The following is a 7218-nucleotide window of genomic DNA, read 5'->3' on the forward strand; positions in this document are numbered from 1 at the left end:
GCCCCCCGCAGCCCCATCCTGAAAATCGATCGCGTTTCCTTCGTGGCAAAAATTATCCTGAGAAACCGCAGAGACTGCGTCTAATTTTACATCGGGGGATGAAACTTCCCTTGCTTCTATTTTTTTTACCCCTCTTTCCTTTTTGTTTTCTTATCTGCCTCCGACGAGTCCAGTTCGTCGTTCGTCGCGAATGCAGCTACCCCACGAGGGAGCTTTTCTGTCCGCAGTCCAATCCCACCCTATTTATCCCATCGTTCAGTGGTAACTCAGGATAATTTCGCAAGTTTTTCACTATAAAAGTTACATGAGAACAGGGCGCGACCGACCACAGGTGAACCGTATTGGGAGGGGACAGGGGGTGGCGAGGCAAGGGTGGGTATATTCAGGAATCAAATTAGCATGTCTGAGTGAGTCCAGTCGATGCTTCTGAGGCTTTACGCTTGTATATATGTATATATGTCTCGACAATATTATCCCCATCTATAGTGACACTGTCAGGAGTAGAAACACCCTCTGAATACGTAGACGTCATATAAATCCCTTATTATTCCCTAGAGACTTCCTTTATTTCACGTGGATATGATATTCTATATTTTTTATTATTCTGGTTTTTTTTTTTTTTTTTTTTTTTTTTTTTTTTTTTTTTTTTTTTTTTTTTTTTTTTTTCTTTCCGGAGAAAATAAATTGAAAGATAGATCGAGCAGACGGAACGCGATTTTTCCTTCGGGCCGAGGTAGACGATTTCCAAGAAATTTCTATTATTTACGGGACATTGCCGATGCCATATTGTTATCAATTTTCTTTTTTCCCCCTTGCTTCTTACTTTTCATGGAAAATACCTATGCAAATTGTCTCGTTGAAAATTCAAAGTACACACCGGGACGATCGGTACTGATTGGTATCCCGTATTTCTGCGCTGGCCGTGTGGCACACGGCGTATCCCGATAACGTTAAATAGTCAGTAATATAGTGAAAATATTGTTTTATCGTCGCGACGCTGTTTTCTTCAGTTTGTACGACGCACTGAATGAATCGTTATCGAGCGATACGTAATAATATTAACAACAATAATGTTTCAAGCTCTCTCACGTAGTTATTCTTTCTCACGGGTTTTCTCATTAAATCGTCTCTCGTTCCTCTCGATTCGTCTTGGAAAGTGAAATTACGATTTAGACCTGTTTTTTTTTTTTTTTTTAAGAGCAACGTCTTTTTAATAAAAACTTTCAGTTTTCAAATTTCCCGGGAAACAAACGACGATTCACGTCCCCCGTAGAATCTTAACGTATGACAATTCCACATAGGAATTTGACGAATTTAGGGAATTTTGTGCAGACGATACATGACGTAAGCGAACCAGAATATTGTTAATAGAAGAGCGGAATACCGGTCGGACACAAAATGAAATTCCGAGTGTAATATCGTTGAGAGTATAAAGGATCAAGTGACGGAATGAGATGCTGCGGACCAGATGCGAATGCTGTGACATTATTTTAAATGACAATGAAAGATAGGGAAAAATAAAGGAAGTAAGCAATACATTGGCGGCGGTGGGATAACGTAAGTGGTGCCAGACGAGAAAAAAAAAAGAAAGAAAAAAAAAAGGTTAAAAAGATGTGTGGAAATTCTCGAGGAAATCGCTAAACAAGCCAAGTTCGCGATACCTGGTGACGTAATGCGGAATGCGCAGAATGAAGTAACGCGCGAGCAAGCGCAAATGCCTGGACAGCATTTTGCGAAAGACACCGACGTGAAACGTGCTTACAGTCGAATCGAGTCCAACGATTAACGGAGGTGCGACGTTCGTAAGTGAGCTTGATATCAGCCAATATAAAGTGGGAACCGTAAAAAGCGGCCATATTGAAAACGAGTCAAAGAACGTTGAAGAAAACGAATATATATATATATATATATATATATTATTTGAATAATTAATTATTTCTATATATAAGTTTATACGACAATCTAGAATGTTCTAGAAGCTTCGATAACGACCATATATATATATCGTCTCTGTTTCGACTTCGGAACTCAAGATGGCGCCCCGAAAAATTTTCCTGAATGAAATAACGGACGCGGGCGACCTCGGAATTTCGTTAGAGAACCGATTGCCGGGCGATTTTGTATTGCGCAATTTTTTCGAGCGAGACGGCGGTTACTGCGAAACAGTACGAAATCCAATGGCGCGAGGGCCAGTGAAATGCGTCAACAAGCCTTTAATATCTTGCACAGGTGTTTAAACGTACCAGGTGTAGGTTATGGTTTAACATATTGCTTTAAGTCGCTATCGTCATCCGCTGAATAAAATCTTACTTGATATAAACTCAATAAATCCATTAAATTTTCCGCCTATATGCCATGCGACGCTTGACACGCACTGTGTCAAGGCCTTTCTCTGAACGCGGCGCGACACGGCACACGCCGTCATTGCTGAGCCGAGACTTTTGCAGGAAAGAGAGTGAGAGAGATGGAGCCTGCACGGAACACGGGTAAGAAACGAGAAGGACCGAGTTTCCGTATAAAGTTAGTCGAGAGAGAAGTCGGTTTGCGCGGCGAGTATGAACGCGGAGGAACATAACCTCTTTTCTGTTTACTGGTGAAGAAAAATGAGAGTGGCTCGATTCCACGATGCAGCGTAAATACATATAGTAGGTACTGTGCATACATAGCCAGGTGGTTGTAGACGTTGAATAAAAATACATGGCATTTGCTCTCGACACCATTTTAGCCTTGCTTCCTACATGACGATTGGCGCAACAATAATCATTGGTATTGGGAGTAATGACTCTTCTGTGGACGAGAGTCATTACGGTATAGTAATAATGAAAATAATAACAATAGGGACAACGCTTTGATCGATAACGGCAAGAATATTTCGCTGTGAGATAATTTGAATTAATTTTCGTTAATTACATTTGGACAATTTCCAGCTTCCACAGATGAGTTTACCGTATCGAAGAATTCAATTACAACGAGTAAGGGTTGGCCGGGATGGACCGAGGGAAGTAAATTAAGAGCAAATGTCAATAATCATTAAGGACGCTAATAGAACATGAGATTACAGGCAGACAAGAAATTTTATTTACCGTAACACCCCGGCGACCCCTCTTTTCTTAAGTCTATCCCTGTTCCCGGTTCGCAGATGGCCCCTGGTTCCTTGTGCCAGGTTGGTCCTAGACATTAGTCGACGCGATGCCTTTTAAGTATACGAGGGGCTGGATACGCGTCGTGGAATAACGGGCGATTTCCGGTTAAAAAGTACTCGGGGAAATTTCTTTATCGGCGGAGCCGAGTGTTTTCACACCCTCAAAACTCGTGGGGCTCTCGAGTACGGCATAAGTAGCTGCATAATAGGGGTAGGCAATCCCGTCGGGATTGGTCGGGCTCTCTAGGTAGTCTCGCGCACTCTGTGACACGAAGCAGACTTCCTGCGGCCGTTGTTTACGCCACGCTCGTTTCCTCCTGTTCGCCGCGAAGCCGACTTTTCCCTTTTTTTTTACTTCTCTTTTCTATTTTATACAGATACCATCTACGTCTCTCTCACTCGTTCTCGATGCTTGTATTTAATTAAGAATAACTCCTACAGCCGTATTCATGCACAAGAGTTTCCTTTCCAACGTGAGAAAATCCTTCGCGCACGATATCCTTCGAAGAGTTTTGAAAACTCGTAGGAAAATACGTTGCCACCGTAATACGAACGATTCTTGCCGTCCTGAACGGAAATACTGAAACAGTATAGCCCGTATTCAGAACTCGCTTTTAGTGCTAATAGTACGCTTTTAAATTTTTTCCTAGTGACTTTTAACTACAAGCGTCTCTGTTAGTGACTTTAAGAGCGAGTTGTTAATACGGACTTATGTGTGTATGTACCTTGCGAGACTAGAAGTCCAGGCGCAGTCTAGCCCGATGTTAGTAAGATGAATATTGTCGAAGTTTAGGCTACTTTGCGATAATAAAAAATATATATTGTCAAAGAATAATATTTGCTTCGTGTTCCAGTCGACTCCCAGTGATACGATCAGCGCCATCCTCGAATTTCCGTATGACGACTCGCCGTCGGCAAATCTAGGACTTCCGCACGTGCTACGGGGCATTGGTGTTACGACAATCCATAGTCAAGTGTCTACCATTAGCAGACTGCCAGATGACGATGATAATCACTCGTACCGTAGAACGAGGATCGGGTTTATAGGGTACAGAGATCATCGGTTTGCCACTGGGGTTTGACATATAACCTACAACACATAGACTACCTAGAGACAGCGAAGCGACAAGATACGTGGCTGCTCAGTGTTTACGTACAGAGTACGTCCGTATGTACATGGAGACAGGGGCTCACAGGTTAGCCTCGGCCCACATTGGCATAACACTTTCACTGACGTAACACTTCACTCTAAACTGTTGCGTTGCCCGTGGTTGGGCCCTCTCCTTGTCCTCCTCATCGCCGCCCGTCGCCAAACCACAATCCGTTTCTCTCGCTTCCTACCTCCCGAGTCCACCGTCGTCTTCCCAGTCCCGTATCGGGGCTAATCGCAGTCGTTTACTCTTCCGTAGGGACTAATCGTGAAAAACAGCTCGAATCCCTTTTACATTACTCGCAGAGGTTACGTTGGCAAACTCTCTTACGACTGTCAATAAAATAATTCTTTATGGTTACGCTCCTCGGAGATACGAAGTTAGTGTATAGGGATCGCCGCTAGGTGGAACCACTAGCCATACCTGGGTAACCCGCGTTACGTGGAATAGAGGAAGTTTCGTTGGCGCCTGAGAGACATAGCCTCAATCTCCAATTGAGGGACTGATCGCCGGCTTATGGTGTGTATATAAGGAAACTACCGATCGCTCAGTCGACTCTCTTGCGAAACTGTTTACTCGAAGGTATTATAGGATAGTTCCAAGGATAAAGAATCGCCATACGCGTAAACCGTGCCAGACTGTGTATTATGCGTTACGTATCTTTTTTCCTACGTAGGTATCATACTTTTGCTGAAGTACAGGTCCAGGTATATTAATTGTATCGTACCTTTTTCCCTCGTGCCAACCATACTATCCAGAGCACGTATAACGATATTAAAATATAGGAAAGATAAACAGTCGCTAATACGAGGTACCGACTGGATATAACAGTTTATTCTATGACGCCATCTTGGATATACACGTGACTTACGTGCATTGCGCGTATCGTACTGAAAGATATTTTTCTCACGGAAATATATACCGACAAGGTAAGAAACCCGTAGTGCATTTTACTCGACTCTCTTCATCCCGTGGGAAATTCATAAGCGATCGCTCGACAGTGTCCTTCGATTTTAATTGCCGATCGACTCCAGCCCAGCAGTATGAAATAAACGGAGGTTAGGATATCGATCTTCGTATTGACTAACAGGAATGTAATTATCCATCTCGACACCTCGTACACGTATGCAGCTCAGAATCGAGGTAAGCAAAGCTTGTGTTCTCTAGAGTGACGAAAAAAAAAAGAATAATACCTCTTTATCTTATCTCCGAATCCCATTGACAAAAATTTAGATCCAGATAAACACGGCACGGACTTATCCGAATTTCGGCAAAGTTACTCGAGGCTAATTGTTCCTCGGGGTTATTATAAATTTAACTCGTTATTCCTACGGCGAATGGGGAAAAGGGGACACGAGCATGAGACCGGGGAGAGGCAGCCCTTTTTCCGGCGAGCGGCAAAGGGATGAAACCGAAAGAGGACCAAGCAAGGAAGTCTTCGGTATAAACAAGGAGTCGTCGGTAGGTTTGTGTATATTACTTTTAAAAAGCAAGACGTCTTTCATGCTCGTTGCACGTGTTCCTCCTAAGCAGGGACTCCCTTCTAAGTATGCTCATAAGTATAGACGTGTGGATATACGTATATATGGGTTATGTTATGGCCAGGATTTTTTGTTCAAGCCCCATCAGAAATAGGGTGAACGGAGAAGGAAAGAGAAGCAGTCCTCCACCTGTCGCTCCCTGTCAAGAAGGGTCTACGTTTCACGGGGTTAAATCCAGAAATTTTAACGCCACGTGATAAACAGCAAAAAAAAAATCTCATATTTTTGAACGTGTCCCGGCACGGTTTGTCTAGCGGCATATGCCCGCATGCTCCCGGTTAACGGAAAAACGTCCTTCTTCGAGGACAAAAAAAAGGAGACGAAAGAAAAAGAAAAGATAAAATAAAAACCAACCGAGCTTAATTACCAGCATCCCCAGAAGCTGCAAAATCACGTAAGTAAATAATAATAATGAAAATATTCGACGATCCCTTCAAATTCATAATCCTGCCGTCTCGTTGGCTCTTGTCGGTACTTCCCAAAATAATATATCCCATACCAAAAAGGATAAGATACACTTAATTCCAGGTGAATTCGTTCGTCCTCGTGTTAAAGGCATCGACAGACGGATACTTCTCGGAACAGTTGCCTGACAATCCAGTCCAAGCTTCTGCATATTCAATGAATAATATCCTGTGTTTATAGAGGACGAAAAAAAGAAACTCCTGTCTTCTGCGTTACTCGTCCATTCCGCGAAAATAGCCATGGCGTAAAATTCCAACTCCCGGTCACTATTGCAATAACCTAAGAAGCCAAATGACGTTCCTTCCTAACGCGCGACGTCCCGTCGTAACAGTCGCGCGAATTGGCCTTAGGGCGGGTTAGAGGTAAAGACTTCAACATCTCTACGTGCAAATCTACAGAGACACGGGTTCCTACACGGTGTGGAACATACGTCAAGGAGCCCTGACCCGATTGCAGAAAATGTCAACACTCCCGTATATACCGTGAGATACGTATATATTATATATAGCTATACATAATAGCATACAACGTATATCTATCTACTACCTATACGGTATCCGCGAGTTTGCCATTCTCTCTCTCTCTCTCTCTTTCTTTATCTACGTGCAAGCCTGGGGCTACGCACACGCTGTCTCACGCACGACATCACAAACGTGTTCCCCGTGTGTACTTGTATGCCCTACACTGCACGTAGAAGGTGTTTATATATATATATATATATATATGTGTATCCGCGAGGTTTGCGGTTAAGTGGCCATCTTGAATTCACTTTCAGGCGCTCGTCGCGGCAATGGCTATGTGAGGCAATACAAGGAAGCTGATTACCCAACTTCAAAGGGGGTTACAAGGGAGAGGTGGAAGTTTATCACAGGTTCCTCTTGGTGATGGCGTTAGGTGTTATCCGGCGGCTGGAGGGGGG

At 43.3% G+C, this 7218-nt stretch overlaps 1 protein-coding gene and 1 long non-coding RNA gene across 14 annotated transcripts in view; one reads left to right on the top strand and one right to left on the bottom strand.

Annotated features, from left to right (window-relative positions):
* The window catches only part of LOC107272798 (ecdysone-induced protein 74EF), an 81309-nt gene that overhangs the window by 43235 nt on the left and 30856 nt on the right, over positions 1 to 7218 (bottom strand). The window lies entirely within an intron of this gene.
* On the top strand, positions 3463 to 5759 carry LOC112495119. Its single transcript, XR_003061356.1, has 4 exons — positions 3463 to 4875; positions 4970 to 5222; positions 5295 to 5436; positions 5527 to 5759. It is a non-coding gene; the product is annotated as an uncharacterized LOC112495119 (long non-coding RNA).

This window comes from Cephus cinctus, unplaced genomic scaffold, assembly GCF_000341935.2.
Source record: "Cephus cinctus unplaced genomic scaffold, Ccin1 Ccin1_scaffold1289, whole genome shotgun sequence".
In the NCBI taxonomy this organism is placed as follows: Eukaryota; Metazoa; Arthropoda; class Insecta; order Hymenoptera; family Cephidae; genus Cephus; species Cephus cinctus.